Source organism: Chrysemys picta, chromosome 24 (genome assembly GCF_011386835.1).
Source record: "Chrysemys picta bellii isolate R12L10 chromosome 24, ASM1138683v2, whole genome shotgun sequence".
Lineage (NCBI taxonomy): Eukaryota > Metazoa > Chordata > Testudines > Emydidae > Chrysemys > Chrysemys picta.
In genome coordinates, this window is record NC_088814.1 from 16,415,475 (window position 1) to 16,436,977 (window position 21,503).

A 21,503-nucleotide genomic window follows, 5' to 3' on the forward strand; every position below is an offset into this window, starting at 1 on the left:
CCTTGTGTAATGTATTAGAATTACTCATTGTAGACAACTGGTGCAGATGAATTGCTGTAGTTCAATTGAAGTGTGGCCAGGGACAAACTTAACTTGAAAATCAGGCTTAATAAAGATGGTGGTAAAAATACCAGGAGCTGCCAGAGCCTTGTCTATACTAAGGCTCCCACCATTTCAGCTGACTTAGTGAGAGTAGTTTTGTAAAATTCCATAGTGTAAGCAAGACCCAACAAGCTCGTAGAAAGACTCAGGCAACTAATTCAGTGGCCTGGCATCTTCTCTGGATGGTGTATATTAGCCAAAGTGTCTCATAATTATCAGATGAAATCCTGTTTGGGGAAAAGTGGTAACTGAGAACACAGACAAAACAGAGTTCTCACGTCACTGAATTCCAAGAATACTGTAAGTCCACAAGGGCAACCTGAAGAGATGAGAAACATCAAACTGCCCACAAGGAAAACTCACCTCCAAGAGCTGCTGGAAGCAGTTAGAACCTATCCTTCAAGATTAGTGTTCAGGGCTCCACTCCCTATTCTTAAGGATAAGAAAGAGGTCAGGAGGCATCCTCAAGGGGCTGAACAGGCTGATGAAAATGATGAAATTCAGGATGGAGACTCTAGTTTTTACTCTTGCTGCAGTCTCTCCAGGTGGCTCAATGTTGGGGACTAGTCAAAAACTTATTGGCATATACCAGTCATTGACAACTACTTCTGATTTGCTTAAGGAGACTGTCACAAGCAATATAAAATATATCACCCGTAGATCAGTCCTCCGCTCCCAGGGTTTTCATGGTATCAGTAGTGATAACAGCTTGAGTGATGAGTTGGGGTACTTGTCTACGCCCATATTTAGAAAATATAGTCATCAGAGCATCAGCAGAGGGTATCCAGTGAACACACTCCATGCTTCAGGCTATGAGTTTGTGATAAACATATTACTCCCTGGTTCTCGCTCAAATGACAATCCATGTAGGATTTGAGATAACAGGGACACTATTTTCCTAATGCAGAAATGATAGGATAAGATCTAGGCACTGATTTCTAAGTTGTCATGAAACAGAGTTGTCATTTATCTGTTCATCCTGTGTCTTCTAGGTTTTCTAGCTTTACACAGGTTATTTCATGGATAACACTATGCATGTGTGTCAAGGATTCCTTAAAATGACCTGGACCCATTCCTGATGAGATGAAAGGAAAGTAATTAGTCATTCGGTTGTTGGCCATAGGAAGCCTACATTATAAGCTAGTCAATGGGATATCTGAACATGTTCTGACCAGCTCTACTGGCCACTATTTACTGGTCAGCGTAAACAAGGATAACTAGAATTGATCATGGCCAGGGTTGAGTGTTGCTGGGACCAGTGTATAACCACAACCACCTGACAATGCTGATCTTTGTCCTTGGTAAAATTATCAAAAGTGCCTAAGTGACTTAAGCTCTTAAGGCCAGGTCTGCCCTAAACACTTTTCTACGTATAATAGTATTGGTAGGAGTGTGACATTTTCCAACATTTCTACACTGTCAAAAACCCAAGAGCAGCTGCTGTTCTACTGGCATAAGTCCTTTTGTCTTTAGAGTTTATTTTGCTCAGGGAACCAGCATAAGCTATGTCAGCAAAAGCATTTTATTGCCAGTATAAGCTGCATTTTCATTAGGAGGGTTTGCTGGTGTAGCTACACTGATAAACCTTTTCTAGTATAGATCTGGCCTAAGGCTGTCACTTCTGAAAATGGGCGTTAGGTTCCTAAGTCACTAAGGCATTCTTAAAACTTTTACCTCTTGTCTATACTGATCAGTCAAGCCAGCCAGGGACTTCAGCTGGAAGGAGCAGAAGCAGCCAAAACAGGGACTGCTGCACTGTGGGGTTGGGGAGAGGTGGGGGTGTAAAAGAGGCCCAACCATGACCATCTCTCTTCCCCTTCCCCTCCCCACCATGTCCTCTGGACTCAGTATGGAGACATTAGGACCCATATGGTCTCCTCGCCCCTTCCATCTGGCCTCGAGGGAAAACTGTAGATAAGAGGCAGCCAGAGACTCCAGCCGGTAGGAGCAGAAGTAGCCAAAGTATGGACCTTTGGACATTCAAAGAACTTCCTACAGTTTTGACTGGACTTTCTCTGCACTGAGCTGTTTGTTCCAACCCTCTCCCTCCCACTGCTTCACAGTCTCTTCACCGCAGCGTCACTCCACATCTGCCTCCTCACCGTCATCTCCTCTTCCCCCACTCTGTCTCCTATCTGTTGAGATCAGCGGTTCTCAGCCCGCGGGCCACATGTGGCCCAATTAGCACACAACTGCGGTCCAGCTGTGTGCTTAAAAAAAAGTCAAAATTTGCTGCTCTGGTCTGGTAGAGGATGGGGCTGGCTGAGGGGAAGACATTGTCTGGCCGCCTACAGGAGGGCTAATGCCAGCAGGAGGCTTATGAGTGCAGCAGGGGGCAGGAGTGTGTGTCTCGGAAGAGGGGTGCTGGGAACCAGGGGTTCCCAGGGTGCTGTTTTAGGTGGGGCTCCGCGCCTAGGGTCTTGGCTGCCAGCCTGCGCCTGGTGCTCCACTCCTGGCCCAGCGCAGGGGTCCTGGCTGCCTGGCCCCCCGCAGCTGGATCCCGGTCTGACTGCTGGCGGCCTGGCTCCCTGCTCAGTGCAGTGGGGTTCAGCTGCCCGGCCCTGCAACGCGGGGTCCTGGGTTCCAGCTGCCTGCCCCCCGCCCAGGGCTCCCCTCCTGGCCCCCTCTGTGGCAGGGTCTCTGGGTGGGGGGCACTTGCCATAGGGGACTGTAGAGGGTCGGGGTGGGGGGGGAGGCGCTGTGGTTCTCAACCTGTGGCCCACAATGATAGTTTGAGAACCACTGTTTAGACTGTAAGTTCTTTGGGGCAGGAGCAGTCTACTGTGTGTTTGTTCACCTAGCAGCACAGTGGGGTTCCATTGGTTGGGCCTTAGACCTTACTGTAATAAACATGATTATTGATAATCATATTCAACTGCTTATAGTATTGCTTAATTCCACTAAGATTACCTAGTGAAGACAAACTCCATGAGAAACTGTTCAGAGATATTTGTGATGGATTTTATTCAGTCTTGGCATGGAGTCAATACAAGATATCGTATATATTGATTCTTTTGGTGGAGTGGGGAGAGGAGTAGTTACTGGGGCGCAGTCTTGCATATGCGGAGTGATGCCTTTTTACAGCTGCTTGCTGAAAAATATGCATTAGACATCATGACTATTTGAACTACAGGTGGTCAGGAACTTGTCAAAATATTTTTCACTGGAAAATGCAGATTCGTCAAAACAAAACTTTTTGTGGTAAAGGGTCAGTTTTGACAAATTTTTCAACTTGAAAATTGTTGATAACTAACAGTCCAGTTTTCAGTTTGAAATGACTTTTTGTTGACAAATTAAAGGTAATTATAGTAAGTAAATAAATTGGTCAAAATTGAAACCAAACATTTTGACTGACCTGACTCTTTTTTCAAATTTTTGGTTAATAAAATTAAGATTTTGACTTTTGTCTAAATTTGGGATTTTTTTTGCTGTCATGGAAATTTTGGCAGGATGGGAAAACAATTTCCCTCCCAGCTTTTTAAAACAAGTGCTGGGAGGGAAATTGTTAATTGACGTGTTCTGAAGATTGAAAATGCTGCGGTCACTTAATGTAGGAGACCTTGGTATGCTTTCTTCTCCTGAGGCTTGTCTTTCCCGACTAACAGGGACAAAACATTCTGTAGAAACAGTGCAAGAGGCGGTAATAGATAGGATTTTTTTTCACACCAGTGCCCCCATTGACAGGATGATCCTAAGAGCACCAGCATGAATGTAGTAAACTCCTTGGTGTGGAATCGAAAGACCTCTTTTGATTAAATATTACTGTGAAGGAGCAGTTTGAACCTTGAAGATATATGGATGCATGCCCCTATGCCATTCGGTGAAACCTTGGCTTGTTTGCTAGATGTATTAGCTGAGAAGCAGAACATTCATGTTGCCATGGATTTTAATGCTCTCAACTCCATATTTCACACACAGCATGATGGCTATTGTACCTGAAACCAAACCAAATGATTTGCTCTATGTTCAGTATTTGTAAGAGGGAACAGATTTATCATAGGATGCAGTATTCGAATATAATCGAATTACTCTCCATTCCATTCACAGTTCTTTCTCTAGTGAAATTCTTTCTTTTCATTAGAAATAAATATAGAATGTATAATGCCCATTTCTTGATGTCAGTTGAAGATGGCACATGTGTAAAGCAGGTAGTTTTCCACTCATTGCTTATAGGTCCTCACCCTCTAATAGAGATGAGCTATTGGAATTGTAGACATTGAAACACATATATTAAAAAATTAAATACACCTCTACCCCGATATAACGCTGTCCTCGGGAGCCAAAAAATCTTACCGTGTTATAGGTGAAACAATGTTATATCGAACTTGCTTTGATCTGCCTGAGCGCGCAGCCCCCCCCCCCCCCCCCCCGGAGTGCTGCTTTACCGCGTTCTATCCGAATTCATGTTATATCGGGTCGCATTATATCAGAGTAGAGGTGTACCATATTGTACCTGCTTTCTTTATAAACTTGAACTAAAGGAATTTGTCACAAATCGTGCATGCAAGTGGCTCAGTATTGGAGTACTGTCCACTCCCTCATATCCCTTGTCTGCAAGGAGATGATGTGTTTGAAGCACAATTGGAAGTCACATAATTAAAACCTGGATTCAGGTCTGAGCATTTATTCTCTAACACCTGGTGTTCAAAGGAGTTAAATGCAGCCCTGCATGCTATTTATGTGCTGAACTTTTTACTTAAATGTTTAATAACATTTTGAGACCTTTCAGAAGCTGTGTAGCAAGGTTCACATCTATGTGAATTTTCTAGCTAGGGTGTTTTTTTTTTTCTTCTTAGTTTGGATGCCTTGAGGGCAGCATGAAATATTGATCAAGAAACACTTCAGGCAAGTGTGAAGGAGGCCTAGTGGGAGGGGGTATGTTAGGTTATAGCAAGCATGAACTATTTTTCCAAGGTTCATGTACCTTCTGCAGCATGAAACTGGTATTTAATTTACAAAGGCTTGGTTTGTTTCTTTGAATTTAAACTGCACTTTGTGCTTGTTTGTGTTTGGATAGCATCATCTCATGGTCTTAATGAGTCATTTTATATTGAATGAAATTATGTGGTGTCTGTACAAATCCAGATCTTGGTTTTCTATGAAAGATCCACGACTGAGATGCTGTTGCCACCCCATATCCAAAATAGCCAAAATGTATGGCCTTACAGGCACTTTGCAAGGCCTATCTATTTTCTTGGGCTTCGGGGCGGGGAGGGGGTGGGGGAAGGAAATTGAGAGGTATGGGAAGGTTGGAGTCCCTAGAATAGAATATTTAATTTTGTTTTTTGCCTGTTTGTTGGTGACTGTGAATGTGGGGTTAATCTGGATTAGGTTTATTTTAGTGGTGTGAATTTTGGTAGAGTTTGGCTGAATTTCAGTTCGAATTTTGAAGATGTACCTTTTGTTAACCTGCTGGCTAGAACTGAGAAGACCACCATGCATATTGTCATGCATTTTTACACGTGTCCATATCTTGCACAGAAATATGGTGTAGATTGTGCATTAAAGTAAAACGCATGAATTATACTATATTTTATACTTAAAGGTGAACACTTCAGAAGATAGAGTACAAAAGATTCTTGTAGTTTTGTATGAATTGTACATTTTAATTTGTGTACAAGGCTTTTGGACAAGCTCCTTAATTTAAAAAATCTAAGAAAGTATAATTACATTTACCGAAAAAATATTTGCTTTGAGAAAGGAAAACCAGAAGGTGATTACTACTTTAGAATCATCAAAAATTTGACCGGGGAATACCTAGTAATGGCTGCTAGTAAGAACTGTAGCACATATCTTGATTTTTTTCATACATATATGCTCTACATTCTCAAGTTGTGCCAGACTCGGGTGTTGAAATTCCAACTTGGACAGGCAGAAGCTTGGACCCTGTACTAGATAAAAGCTGCTCAATGAATCATAGCAGTTTCAGAAAGAAGTTGCATTACTGAATCCTTTCTAAACCATACACACAGAATGAATTACAGCAGCTGTTGTGGCTTTGGAGTTGTGTTTTTCTCTTGATTATGCTGGTAACATACAGTTGGAATATGAATGTGGAGTACCATGCATATTAGATTATCCCTTTTCTGCACAGCACAACTGTCTGTACAAGATGACCTGGATGTATTCTTAGATTTATTGCTGAATATATACATGGGTAAGAAACAACTGTATGATTCAATACACTTTTGGAGGACTCCTTCCACCATATCTCATAGAAGGAAAATGATTCATTCCGTGTCATAGCCAATGTACCTTAGATTGATAGATTCGAAGGCCAGAAGGGACCATCTAGCCTGACCTTCTGCACAGCACAGGGCAGAGAACCCCAAAAATAATTCCTAGAGCAGATCTTTTAGAAAAACATCAAATTGTGGTCAGTGATGAAGAATCTAGCACAACTGTGGTAGGTAGTTTCAAGGGTTAATTACCTTAACTATTAAAAATGTATGCCTTATTTGTAGTCTGAATCGGTCTACCTGCTGCTTGAACTTTTGGATCCTGTTATACCTTTGTCTGCTAGACTGAAGAGCCCATTATTAAATATTTGTGCCCCCTTGCAGGTACTTAGTGTAATCAGCTCACCAGATAACCTTGTCTTTGTTAAGCTACATAAATTGAGCTCCTAGAATCTATCACTATAAGGCGTGGTTTCTAATCCTTTAATCATTCTTGTGGCTCTTCGCTGTACCCTCTCCAACGTATCAACATCCTTCTTAAATTGTGGACACCAGAACTGGACACAAGATTCCAGCAGCAGTCACACCAGCACCAAATTCAAAGGTAAAATAACCTACTTGAGATTCCCCTGTTTATATATCCAAGGGTCTCATTAGCCCTTTTGGCCACATCATTGCACTGGGAGCTCATGTATTTAGCTGATTATCCACCACGACCCCCCAAATCTTGTTCAGAGTCACTGCTTCCCAGGATAGAGTCCTCCATCCTGTAAGTATGGCCTACATTCTATGTTCCTATATGTATATATTTACATTTAGTCATATTCAGATGCATATTGTTTGCTGGTACCCAGCTTACTAAGAGATCCAGAATGCTCTGAATCAGAGATCTGTTCTTCATTATTTATCATTCTCCCAGTTTGTGTCATTGTCAAACTTTCAGTGATGACCTTCCCCCTCCCATCCCCCCTTCCAGGTAGTTGATAAAAATGTTAAATAATGAACATAGGACCTGTGAGACCCCAGTAGAGAAACACCCAATCAATGATGATTCCCTGTTTACAATTACATTTTGAGACCTATCAGTTAGCCAGCTTTTAATCCATTTTAATGTGTACCATGTTAATTTTGTATTCTAGTTTCTTTAATCAAACAGTCATGCTGTACCAGTCAGATGCCTTACAGAAGTGTAAATATATTATGTCAACACTATTACTTATCAGCCCAACTTGTAATCTAATAAAAGAAAATCAGGTTGCTTTGACAATCTATTTTTCATAAACCCATGTTGTTTGGTATTAATTATAGTACCTTTCTTTAATTCTTTATTAGTGGAGTCTCCTATCAGCCACTCCATTATCTTGCCTGAGATTGATGTCAGACTGACAAGCCTATAATTACTTGAGTCATCTCGTTTACCCTTTTTAAATATTATCACAACATTAGCTTTCTTCCAGTCTTCTGGAGCTTCCCCAGTGTTCCAAGACTTACTGAAAATCAACATTAATGGTCCAGTGAGCTCCTCAACCAGCTATTTGAAAACTCTTGGGCTCCTGGACCAGTTGATTTAAAAATGCCTAGCTACAGTACAGGCCTGCACAACTCGTAAAGCAGCGAGGGCCATATTACTCCAAAGAAAACAACTGAGGGCTGAAACCCCCCAAGCGCCGCCAACCCCCCCCCCCAGCGCCACCCAGCCCCCCTGAAACACAACCCCCCCCCAGCACCGCCCACCCCACGGAAACACAACCCCCCCCCAGCACCGCCCACCCCACGGAAACAACCTCCCCAGCGCCGCCCATCCCCCTCCCCCCCCCCGCGCGCCATCTGCTCCACGGAATTAAACCCTCTTCCCTAGAGCCGCCCCCCCGAAACAGCAGTATTGAACCTCGGTAATATGTTATAGCGGGCCCCTAAGGTAGTATCATTATGGTAATAGAAAAATGTCTTTTTGCTAGAAGTAGAATAAGATCTTCCCCCCCCACTTTGTAATCGATTGCCCTGTTGAATGAATGAGGTGTGAATGAGGAAGGTGTGGAAGGCAGGCACCTCTGGACAGCTGCAACGCTTGGAGAGGGCAGGGCCAGCTCTAGGATTTTTGCCGCCCCGAGCAAAAAAATTTTTGGCCGCCTCCCCTTTCTTTTTCGTGCCCCCGGCCCCACCTCAACTCCACCCTTTCCAAACCCCTTCCCCAAATCCCCAGCACCGCCTCCTCCCCTGGCGTGCCGCATTTCTCGCCCTCATTGCTTCCTACGGGTCCCCCGTGACGTCCCGCCCTAGCTCACCTCCACTCCGCCTGCTCCCCCGGGCATGGTGCCGCTCTGCTTCTCCCCCGTCCCTCTCAGGCGAGGGAGAGCGGAGAAGCGGAGCAGCAGCGCGTTCAGGGGAGCAGGCGGAGCAGAGGTGAGCTAGGGTAGGGGGGGCGCAGGAAGTAATGGGGGGGTTAGAGGAACCGCTCTCCACTCCAGCTCACCTCCGCTCCACCACCACCGCCTCCCCCGAGTGCCCGCCGCTCGGCTTCTCCTCCCTCCCAGCCTTGCTGCGCGAAATAGCGGTTTCGCACGTGGCAAGCCTGGGAGGGAGGGGGGAGAAGGGGAGCAGCGGCGCATTCAGGGGAGTAGGCGGAGCGGAGGTGAGCTAAGGTGGGGGGGTGCAGGAAGTAACGGGGGGGTAGAGGAACCACTCCCCGCTCCAGCTCACTCCGCCGCCTCCCCCGAGCGCCCTGCTGCTTGGCTCCTCCTCCCTCCCAGCCTTGCTGTGCAAAACAGCTGTTTCGCGCGCAGCAAGCCTGGTAGGGAGGGAGAAGAAGCGGAGCGGTGGCGGCGCACTCAGGGGAGCAGGTGGAGGCGGAGCGGAGGCGAGCTGGGGCAGCGAGGGCACTTTTTTCCCATGCCCCGGAGTCGGCACCTATGATGGCCGGCGCCAGAATGCCGCCCCTAGAAATGTGCCGCCCCAAGCACCTGCTTGTTTTGCTGGTGCCTGGAGCTGGCCCTGGGAGAGGGGATGGGAGCAAGACCAGATCAGTAGAACAGGTCAGCAACCGACTCACCACTCGCCTCCTCAGCTCCCTTGCCCCGGCTCGCCTACTCACCCCCCGCCACTGCCCGCCCACTCGCCTCCTCAGCCCTCCACCCTCCCGGATCGCCTACTCATTCCCTGCCACTGCCCGCTCGCTCACCTACTCGGCCCCCCCTCCCTCACCCGCCACTTGTCTACTCACCCCCCCCCCTCCGCCCACGGGCCGCACAGTGAGCCCATCTACTCAACCCCCGCGGGCCGCACAATGAGCCCACGCGGGCCGCATGTTGTGCAGGCCTGCTACAGTAACTGCTGTTTAACATCCTCCTAATTTATTGTTGGAATGGAAAATATTTCTTCATCATCACATGACCATATCATCTGATTTTTCCAGCTACAGAACAGAAATATTTATTGAACACTTCTGCCTTTTGTACATTACTATTAATAATAATAATAATTCTACCAGTGCATCTAGTAATGGGCCATTACCAGTATTCGTATTCTTTTTGTTCCTGATATAGTTAAATTCCTCCTTATTGTCCTTAACTTTGCTGACCATATGTCCCCCTTTGGTAAGGGAAGCAATTTTCTGTAATTCCTAGCTTCTAATTTATATTCATTTCTATCATCATCTCCTTCCTTCCGTTTGTTGTATATTTTTAAATTTTATAGCACTTTCACTTCTCTAAACCAGGTTAGTTTTTTAACTAATACAGCCTTATTCCTTGATTGTGGCTTTTTGGGCATCTAGTAAAGTGTTCTTAAGCAATTCCCAATTATCGTTCACATTTTTCCGATTAAACTCTTCCTCCCAGCTGATTTGGCTCATAAGTGTTTTCAGCTTTGTGAAATTGGCCCTTTTAAAAAACACTCCTCATCTGCTTCCCATTATCCATTTAACCACCACAGATGGTAGGGGAAACAGATTTTCAAAGACTGGAGAGCCTATCCAGGAGGGATAGCTCAGTGGTTTGAGCATTGGCCTGCTAAACCCAGGGTTGTGAGTTTAATCCTTGAGGGGGCCACTTAGGGATCTGGGGCAAAAATCTTTCTGGGGATTGGTCCTGTTTTGAACAGGGGGTTGGACTAGATGGCCTCCTGAGATTCTATGATTCTATAACCTGGGGAAAGATGACTAGAAAGGAAAAAAGAAATTATGAATCCTCCTCCTTTGTTTTTTGGTCTATTGATTTTTCCATATCTCTGCGCAGTTCTTAAGTACAACCCTCCCACAAGTTAAAACTCCTCCAGGAGGCAGGAGAAGCATAACTTGCTTTAGTCACAAATTTGTGATCTGGCCATGGTGGATACAGAAAGCGCTTGCCTGGAGGATTTTAGTCTAAAGTAGACATAACACAGCAATAAATGACTGTCAAAGTGTGGGGTTGGAGGGAGAGGGTGGACAAGGTTTAGAGGAAGGTTCTTTGTATACTCGCTTTCTCACTGTACTGAGCATCATGTGGTAAGTGTTTTACTTTGAAGAAAGCCAAATTGACTTTTAACTCACTAATGCATCTTCTGATCATCCTGTGGGTGTTGCAGGAAATCTGACCCTGATTCTGAATATTGTTTTGCACTGCAGTGCTTAATCTACCTGGATTTCAGCAAAACATTAGATACAGTTCCACATGGGAAATTATTAGTTAAATTGGAGAAGATGGGGATTAATATGAGACTTGAAAGGTGGATAAGGAACTGGTTAAAGGGGAGACTACAGTGGGTCATACTGAAAGGTGAACAGTCAGGCTGGAGGAAGGTTACTAGTGGAGTTCCTCAGGGATCGGTTTTGGGGCCAATCTTATTTAATATTTGTATTAATGACCTTGGCACAAAAAGCAGGAGTGTGCTAATAAAATTTGCAGATGAGACAAAGTTGGGAGGTATTGCCAATATGCAAGAGGACTGGAATATCATACAAGATCTGCACAACCTTGTAAACTGGAGTAATAGAAATGGGATGAAATGTAATAGTGCAAAGTGCAAGATCATGCATTTAGGGACTAACCAGAATTTTTGCTATGAGCTGGGGACGTATCAGTTGGAAGTGACAGAGGAGGAGAAAGATCTGTGTGTATTGGTTGATCACAGGATGACGATGAGCGCCAATGTGATGTGGCTATGAAAAAGACTAATGCAGTCCTAGGATGTATCAGGCAAGATATTTCCCGTAGAGAGAGGGAAGTGTTAGTTCCATTATAAAAGGCACTGGTGAGACCTCATCTGGAACAGTTTGTGCAGTTCTGGTCTCTCATGTTTAAGAAAGATTAATTCAAATTGGAACAGGTACAGCAGCATTTCTCAAACTTCATTGCACTACCACCCCCTTCTCAATAAAAATTACTACACGATCCCAGGAAGGAGGACAGAAGCTCAAGCCCCGCCACCCCAAGTGGGAGGGCCCAAGCCTGACTGCCCAGGGGGATGTGGGTGTGGGGAAATCAAAGCTTGAGGGCTTCTGCCATGGGCAGGGGGGCTATAACTTGAGCCCCGGCGTCCAGGGCTGAAACCAAAGCCTGAGCTCCGTTGCCCAGGGCTGAAGCCCTTGGGCTTTGGCTGAAGCCCTGGCCAGTGGGGCTTGGACTTTGGCTTCAACTTCGGGCCCCAGCAAGTCTAACACCAGCCTTGGCGACCCCATTAAAATGGGGTCGCGACCCACAGTTTGTTAACCGCTGAGGTACAGAGAAGGGCTACTAGGGTGATCCAAAGAATGGAAAACCTACATTATGAGCGGAGATTCAAAGACCTTGGCTTGTTTTTCCTAACCAAAAGAAGGCTGAGTGGAGAGCTGTTTGATCTCTAAATACATCAGAAGGATCAATACCAGGGAGGGAGAGGAGTTATTTAAGTTAAGCGCCAGTATGGACAGAAGAAAAAATGGCTATAAACTGGTCATCAACAAATTGAGGCTTGAAATTAGATGAAGGTTTCTAACCATCAGAGGAGTGAAGTTCTGGAACAGCCTTTTAAGGGGAGAAGTGAGGGCAAAAAACCCGAACTGGCTTCAAGACTGAGCTTGTTAAGTTTATGGAGGGTATGGTGTAATGAGACTGTCTACAATGGCATATAGGCAATCTACAACTGCTAGTAGCAAATATCTCCAACAGCCAGTGATGGGACACTAGATGAGGAGGGCTCTGAGTTACTACAGAGAATTTTTTCCCAGGTGTCTGGCTGGTGGGTCTTGCCAAATGGTCAGGATCTAACTAATCGCCATATTTGGGATCGGGAAGGAATTTTCCTCTGGGTCAGATTGGCAGAAACTCTGGGGAGTTTTCGCCTTCCTTTGGAGCAGGGGACACGGGTCACTTGCAGGTTTAAACTAGTGTAAATGGTGGATTCTCTATAACTTGAAGATTTTAAATCATAATTTGAGGACTTCAGTAACTCAGCCAGAGGCCAGGGGTCTATTACAGAAGTGGGTGGGTGAGGTTCTGTGGCCTGTGATGTGCAGGAGGTTGGACTAGATGATCATGATGGTCCCTTCTGGCCTTAAAGTCTGGGTCTATGCTTTGGAGTTAGGAATTATGGGGGGAAATAGAGATTGTGTGTAGTGCCTTTTAGCAAAGGGGCCTATGAACATCAAGTCTCAAACAGCATGAGGTATGTGTTGGTAGGAAGCACTGAGCATCCTCAAGTGACTTGCAGACATGTAGGTTGTGATGTGTTGTCACACCACCACTAGTGCTGAGTGCGCACAAGCTGGCTGCTAAACAAGAAATTTTTGCCTGCAGCTTTTTATCGTAGTCAAATCTCTGTATGTGTGTGGTGTTAGAAACCCCATTTTTACAGAGTAGACTAAACTTACTGCTGCTCAATCACCATGCAGTTTGCTAGCCTTTGGAGCTCTGACATCGATGTGATAGACTCCCCTCAAGGACAGTAACTCCTCACTTAAAGTCGTCCCGGTTAACATTGTTTCGTCGTTATGTTGCTGATCAGTTAGGGAACATGCTTGTTTAAAGTTGTGCAATGCTCCCTTCTAACGTCATTTGGCAGCCGCCTGCTTTGTCCAATGCTTGCAGGAAGAGCAGCCTGTTGCAGGTAGCTGGTGGGGGCTTGGAACCAGGGTGGACCGACAGTAGGGTGACCAGACAGCAAGTGTGAAAAATCGGGACAGGGGATGGGGGGTAATAGGAGCCTATATAAGAAAAAGACCCCAAAATCGGGACTGTCCCTATAAAATCGGGACATCTGGTCACCCTAACAGACAGCTCCCCGCTCCCCTAAGTTCCCTGTGCTGCAGCTGCCCAGTAGGCTAGCAATTGTAGCTATCCCTCCGCCCTCTGCCTTGGAGCTGCTCCCCGAGCCTCCTGCTTGCTGTGCAGGGAGGGGGGGGAAAGGAGGGCTAATGTCAGGGTGTCCCCCTCCCCCCTGCTCCTACACCCCGCTTACCCCTTCTCCATATAGAGCAGGGAGGGGACACGGAGGGAGAGAGACAGAGCTTGGGGCAGCAGCTGCTGTCTCAACTTCCTGATCCACTTAAAAAGACAATGCAGTTAAGAATGGGTCAGCTTACTTAAAGGGGCAGTGTGCATTTCTCTCTCCCACACACAAGGTATGTGTCTGTCTCTGTATGCATCCGAAGAAGTGGGCTGTAGTCCACGAAAGCTTATGCTCTAATAAATTTGTTAGTCTCTAAGGTGCCACAAGTACTCCTGTTCTTTTTGCGGATACAGACTAACATGGCTGCTACTCTGAAACCTGTCTGTCTGCTATGCTGTCTCCCCTGCCCTCCATTCCTGCTGCCTTGTAGAGTGAGAGGCTACATTAACAACAATGTGTTAACCCTTGAGGGCTCAGCCAAGTGCTAGTTCATCATTTAGCACAGGGGTTCTCAAACTGGGGGTTGGGACTCCTCAGGGGGTCACGAGGTTATTACATAGGGTGACCAGATGTCCCGATTTTATAGGGACAGTCCCGATATTTGGGGCTTTGTCTTATATAGGCACCTATTACCCCCCATCCCCTGTCCCGATTTTTCACACTTCTGGTCACCCTATTATTATATGGGGGGGTCGTGAGCTGTCAGCCTCCACCCCAAACCTTGCTTTGCCTCCAGCATTTATAATGGTGTTAAATATATAAAAAAGTATTTTTAATTTATACTGGGGCGGGGGTCGCACTCAGAGGCTTGCTATGTGAAAGGGGTCACCAGTACAAAAATTTGAGAACCACTGATTTTTAGCAGCAAGGCATTCCCTGGGAAATATCCCACCCTCTAACTTCACCACCTCAACCAAGCTTCACAATCATCATAGCTGTGAACAGTATTAAATTGTTTGTTTAAAACATATACTGTGTGTAGATCTATATAAAAATTTCCCTGGAACCTAACCCCGCCTATTTACATTAATTCTTATGGGGAAATTGGATTCGCTTAACATCGTTTTGCTTAAAGTCACATTTTTCAGGAATAGAACTACGTTAAGTGAGGAGTTACTGTAGAAGTATAAATGGAGTGCCAAAAAAATATTTTTTAACTAAAACTAATCAAAGGTATATTAATGTAAAAATGCTGACCTACTTACTAAGAGCAGCCTTTTCCTACAGCCTTACCTTGGCCCTTGCTGATGTTACTACAGAGAAGCTACAGTTTTGGCAATTAAAAGGTCTTTTGTAGGGGTGAATTCTTGTAGTCGTGACAACTTGACTCAGGGACATGCTCTTCATTGATAGTTGGCCAAGAGTATAGCGCCGGGATGTGCCACAGCTGGGTCATTAGATTAGGAAGGCTGATGTTTGTAGCCACTTTGTGATACTGCTTTGCTGTGAAGCCAACCTCTGCAGTGATGCAGCCTCCATGCAACATCAAGGGCAATCCATTCAATTTTTTCTTGACATCCCATGGATTTGACAGATTTAAAATTATAAATACAGCAAACAAGACTCTTTTTTAACTCATCCATATATCAAGGCTGAGAAGCTAAAATGTAACTAATTTTAAGAATTTAATATAAAAATGAGGAATACTAACAAGAATACAAGTACTTGTGGCACCTTAGAGACTAACAAATTTATTATTTATTTTTAGTCTCTAAGGTGCCACAAGTACTCCTGTTCTTTTTGCGGATACAGACTAACACGGCTGCTACTCTGAAACCTTTTTTAAACTGGACATCCCCTATCTTGGCTGGTGTGCTCTGGAGAGTGGACTTGAGGAGGAGACAGTGCTTGTTTTTACTCTTTCTCACAACCTATAGGTGCCATCATTTGGAGTGACAGATATACCTCTACCCCGATATAACGTGACCCGATATAACACGAATTCGAATATAAGACAGTAAAGCAGTGCTCCGGGGGGGCGGGGCTGTGCATTCCGGTGGATCAAAGCAAGTTCGATATCACGCGGTTTCACCTATAACGCGGTAAGATTTTTTTGGCTTCCGAGGATGGCGTTATATCGGGGTAGAGGTGTATATGTGAAATCCCAAAGAGAGGTGATTCTCATATCTTTACATTTGACTTTTACTAATCTTTCTGTCTACCAGATTTTGTTATCTAGTCAGAAGGGCTTTTTCTATATTATCCACTTTTATTTTCCAGGTTTGGTTCTTGTACACACTATAGATCAATATGCACTCCAGTTCTCTCTCTACTGTGTAAAGGCGTTCATAAGGTCCAAATTGAGGGCATGCTGCCAAAAAGCCTCTATTAGACTAATCTATTTACTCTGCATTCTCTCGGAAAGTCTGAATTGCAATCCCAGGCCCCCTGTTTTAAGTTTGACAAGCCTGGGAGTTTCTCTTTTGTGGTATAACCTGGGAGATCCATTAAAGGTTTCCAGTTGCATCATAAGAGCAAGAGTTGAAGCAGTATATGATACGACATCTGTAAAAGAAGCCTATGACAATTGGTGCTTCACTAGGACTTTTCTCTAATACCACCTTATTTCCAAAGATTTCAGAGAGACAGCATGTACACTCTTGGGCTGTGACCAACTTGCACTTAACTAAAAGTCTAATAAACTGGATTGTGCTGTACCTTAAAACTGTTTGTTTTTGTTCTGCTTCAGTGCGTGTCTGTAGATTATCATCAGTAATTTTATTATGTTCTAGGGGTTAAGAACATTTTAAAAAATTAGATTAATGGTTTTTACTCTGACTATGATAGTGTTTATATAAATTCATTCTCAATGTTGCTGTTGTACTCACTGTTAGGCAGCACATAACAAGTAGTGGAGACAGCCTTGGAAAACTTTAGAATATTTTCAAGGTGGTCCCTTAAGGCTTATTTTCCCTCTGTGTCTAACTGCTTTACCTCATTTTAATGGTTGGTTAGATACTGAAATGTATTTTTCTCCTGTGGGGGGTGTGTGTGTGTGTGTGTGAGAAAGAATGAGGCACTGTATGGATCAAAAGACTGCTAATGATTTAGAGCCTTCCACCTCTAGATCACCAGTTCAGATCCAGTCTGGGTCAGTAATGACTTAATGCTATTGCTCTCTGATGGCTACCAGGTAGTCTATTATTTTAAGTGTTAACTATATGCTCACCATAGTATAAGACAGCCAAATAAAGGCAAAGGGCCCCCAGGTGTTTACATTCTAAAACCAAATAAACGAGAAAACAGAGAAAAAATAATTTGGGGGGTTAATTATAGATGGGGCTGGTAGCTCTGACTATTAATGTTGCCTGACACTTCTCACTACAAGATCCTGTTTTCAATTGTGTATAACATTGCCATACTTTAACAATGCGGGTTGAAATTTTTCATGACAGATGTCTGGTTAAGGCTGAATTGTTTTGGAACGTTTCCACCAAAATGGCCTAGCTGTTTCTGAGACTGAGACTATGTCTGCACTAGCACGTCTGTCAGTCGGGTGTGAAAAAAACACCCCCAGACAGACAGACAAGCTATACCGACGAAAGCACTGGTGTGGACAATGCTATGTTGTCGGTAGACGCAATTGCTGATCATTGGGGGTGGTTTAATTATGCCGACGGGAGAACTCTCTCCCATCAGCATAGAGTGGCTACACGATTAACCATACACCAGTGCAGCTGCAGTGGTACAGCTGTGCTGCGGTCAGATCTGTAGTGTAGACATAGCCTGAGATTAGAGTTCTGCAATGTTAAAATTCTGGTAATCTTTTCTTTTGAGAAGCGCATGCTTTCAAGCAGAGGAGTTAAGATTTTGCTTCTGATTACATAAGTAGAAATAAAACCAGCTCCAGAAATCCAAGAGGCTGTTTTTAGAAGAGCTGGCTGAGGAGCTTGCTGGACATAAGAATGGCCCTACTGGGTCAGACCAATGGTCCCTCTAGGCCACTATCCTGTCTTCCAATAGTGGCCGGTGCCAGATGCTTCAGAAGGAATTAACAGTATCGGACAATAATTGACTGATCCATCCCCTGTTGTCCAGGCCTAGCATCTGGCAGTCTGAGGCTTAGGGGCACCCAGAGCATAGGGTTGCATCCCTGACCATCTTGGCTAACAGCCATTGTTAGACCTGTTCTCCATGAACTTATCAAATTCTTTTTTTTAATCCAGTTATGCTTTTGCCCTTTACAACATCCCCTGGCAACGAGTTCCACAGGTTGACCATGTGTTGTGTGAAGAAATACTTCCTTTTGTTTGTTTTACATCTACTGCCTATTAATTTCATTGGGTGACCCCTGGTTCGTGTGTTATGTGAAGGGGTAAATAACAGTTTCTTATTCATTTTCTCCACACCATTCATGGTTTTATAGACCTCTGCATATCCCTCCATCATCTTTTCCCTGCTGAACAGTTCCAGTCTTTTTAATCTCTCCTCATATTGACAATGTTTTATTCCTCCATGTACCACAATCACCACACAAGTCTCACCAAGCCATAAAAGAGCAGGGCCAGGTAGAGCACACTACAATAACACACACTACTGTGGCTCAGTGTTAAAATGGTCCTTCAAACCCTCCCTGAGCCATATAGCTCCGTGTTGAGCTCTTCTAATAGCTCTTGTTTCTGGCTGTTCAAATTCAGCAGACAGCCACTCCACCCCAGCGGAAACTTCCCCCCTTTTCTTCACACACATTATGCAGGACACAGCAGGGAGATGTAACCACTGGGATATTTTTCTCACTGAGATCCAATCTTGTGAGTAAACATCAGCGACCTTCACTCTACCAAAGGCACATTCAACTGTCATTCTGCACCTGCTGTGCTGGTAGTTGAATCATTCCTTGCTGTCAAGGTGGCTGGTGTACGGCTTCACGAGCAAGGGGTGGGCTGGTTTCCCCGGGATCACTGTTGGCATTTCTATATTCCCAATGGTAGATTGGCCAGCTGGGAAAGAGTCCCTGTTTGTAGCTTTCTGAAGTTTCCTGTGTTCTTAAGACGAGAGCATCATGCACCTTTCCTGATCAGCCCACATTTGACGTCTGTGAAGCATCGCCAAATGCTTGCATAACCATAGAAAAGTAGTTCTTTTTGTTGATGTACTCAGTGGCAAGGTGGTCTGTTGCCAGAATAGGGCAGACAGGCCTGCTGTCTATTGCTCCACCACAGTTCGGGAGCCCCATTGCTGCAAATCCATCCACTATGTCCTGCATGTTGCCGAGAGTGCACAGCAGGAGGTGATTTAATGGCTCTGCACACTTGCATGACAGTGGCCCCCACAGTGGATTTCCTGACTCCAAATTGATTCGACTGACTGGTAGCAATCTGGCGTCGCAGGTTTCCACAGTGCAGTTGCCACTTGCTTCTCCATTGTCAGTGCAGCTCTCATTTTGGTATCCCTGCACTGGAGGGCTTGGGTGAGTTCAGTGCACAGATCCAGGAATGTGGCCTTGCACATCCGAAAGTTCTGCAGCCACTACTCGTCATCCCAAACCCGTGTTACAGTCTGATCCCACCAGAAGCAGTGTCCCACTATCTGCAACTGCTCTACCTTGAATTGGTTCTTACTAGGTCCCACACCAATCTGTCTTCCAAGGAATCGTCATGATTCCCCACTCACTCAGTTCTTCTTGCAGCCTTGCAAATACTCCAGGATTGTGTTCCCTGTGTTTGCACTGCTCATGACAGTAGTGCAGATCTGTTCAGGATCTGTTCATCTTCTGTTAGAGATGGTGGCCAACAAGGGAACTGCATGGGTTTGTGGGGCTTTGAAAAAAAGACGCAAAAATTATGAGCTGTAGATAATGGGATGGAGATAGTTGCAAACTGGGAAGATGACCCCATGCTTCCAATCACCCCACGTGACTCGTTTCAGTCCCATGATGCGTTGCCTAAACTTCACAAAAGCAGCATAGTGGAATACCTACCCATGGTGCTCTGCACTCTGCATTGATACAAGCACTCGTGGTGACTATGCACACTGCCAATAAAATGAGCCAAGTATGCATGTGCACAAGTGATGTATTAACTGTGATGGCTGTATGCCAGTGTAACTTGAGTCGACATAACTTTATAATGTACACACGGCCGATGCATCTGATGATTCTATTCTTTACTGTAGTTTCAATCAATTTGCCTAGTATTGAAGTTAGACTTACCAGTCTGTAATTGCCAGGATCAGCTCTGGGCCTTTTTTAAAAAATTGGCATTACGTTAGCTATATTCCAGTGATCTTGTGCAGAGGCTGATTAAAGTGATAGGTTACATACCACAATTCTGTATTTTCATATTTGAGTTCCTTCAGAACTCTTGGTAAACACCATCTGGTCCTGGTGATTTAGTACTGCTTAATTTCTCAGTTTGTTCCAAAACCTCCTCTATCAACACCTTAATCTTGGACAGTTCCTCAGATTAGTCACCTAAAAATATTCCTTCAGGTGTGGGAATCTTCCCTCACATCCTCTGCAGTGAAGACCAATGCAAAGAATTCATTTAGCTTCTCTGCAATGGCCTTGTCATATTTGAGTGCTCCTTTAGCACCTCAATCATCCAGTGGCCCCAACGATTGTTTGGCAGTCTTCCTGCTTCTGATGTACTTAAAAGATTTGTGCTGTTAGTTATCGTGCCTTTTGCTAGTTGCTCTTCTAATTCTTTTTTGGCCTCCTAATTATCCTTTTACACTAGACTTGCCAGAGTTTATGCTCCTTTCTATTTTCCTCAGTAGGATTTGATTTCCAATTTTTAAAGTATGTCTTGTTGCCTCTGACTCTTTTACTCTGTTTAGCCAAGGTGGCATTTTTGGTTCTCTTATTATTTTAAATTTGGGGTGTATATTTAGTTTGAGCTTGTATTATTGTGTTTTTAAAACATTTCCATGCATCTTGCAGACTAGAAATATGAAGTATTACTCTGTAGTCCTATTGTAATTATGCAAAGTGTGGGCTTTATGCAAAATGGTGGCTTGGAATCTTGATGGCTCCCATTGACTAGGACAATTGGTTGTGAATGGCTCTGTTTACTTGCAAACTTTCCTGGGGATGTGTAGGCCAGCCCTGGAAGAATGAAAGCTGGGTTCTCACAGGACATGTGACTATGTCACATGATACTGGAATCCATCTTAAATTTGGTGCTTTTCCATTTAGAAGGAGGGGCGGGGATCCAGAGAGACAAAGGGTTTCCGCCTTGGGACAAAGCTATAAAAGGGGGTGGATCAGAACAAGGAGGCTGCTAGTCATGATAAATCCCCTAATTACCACCTGAGCTGGAACTAACAAGTACTGTACCAGGGGAAAGGATTGGGCCCAGACCAAGAAGGAGTCTAGTCTGTGAAAGAAGCTTATTGGAACATCTCTGAGGGTGAGATTTACCTGTACTTAGTTTCTTAAATGTATTAGGCTTAGACTTGCATGTTTTGTTTTATATTTCTTACTTTATTCATCTGTTATTACTTGAAACCACTTAAATCCTACTTTTTATACTTAATAAAATCACTTTTGTTTATCAACAAACCCAGAGTAAGTGATTAATACCTGGGGGAGCAAACAGCTGTGCATATCAGTGTTATAGAGGGCGGACAATTTATGAGTTTACCCTGTATAAGCTTTATACAGAATAAAACGGATTTATTTGGGGTTTGGATCCCATTGGGAACTGGGTGTCTGGGTGCTGGAGACAGGTAACCTGCTGAGTGGTGTTCAGTTAAAGCCTGCAGCTTTGGTTCAGACCTGGGTCTATATTGCAGCAGGCTAACGTGTCTGGCTCAACAAGGCAGGGTCCTGGAGTCCCAAGCCATCAGGGAAAACCGGCTCAGAGGTAATTTCAGCACGTCAGGTGCCAATTCCAAGGGGGTCTCTGTGACCGAACCCGTCACAACATGTACCAGTCA

General features: G+C 44.5%; 1 protein-coding gene across 8 annotated transcripts in view; it reads left to right on the forward strand.

Moving 5' to 3' along the window:
• Window positions 1-21,503, forward strand: part of MYO1D (myosin ID) — a 360,936-nt gene that overhangs the window by 178,804 nt on the left and 160,629 nt on the right. The gene's annotated exons all lie outside the window — the stretch shown is intronic.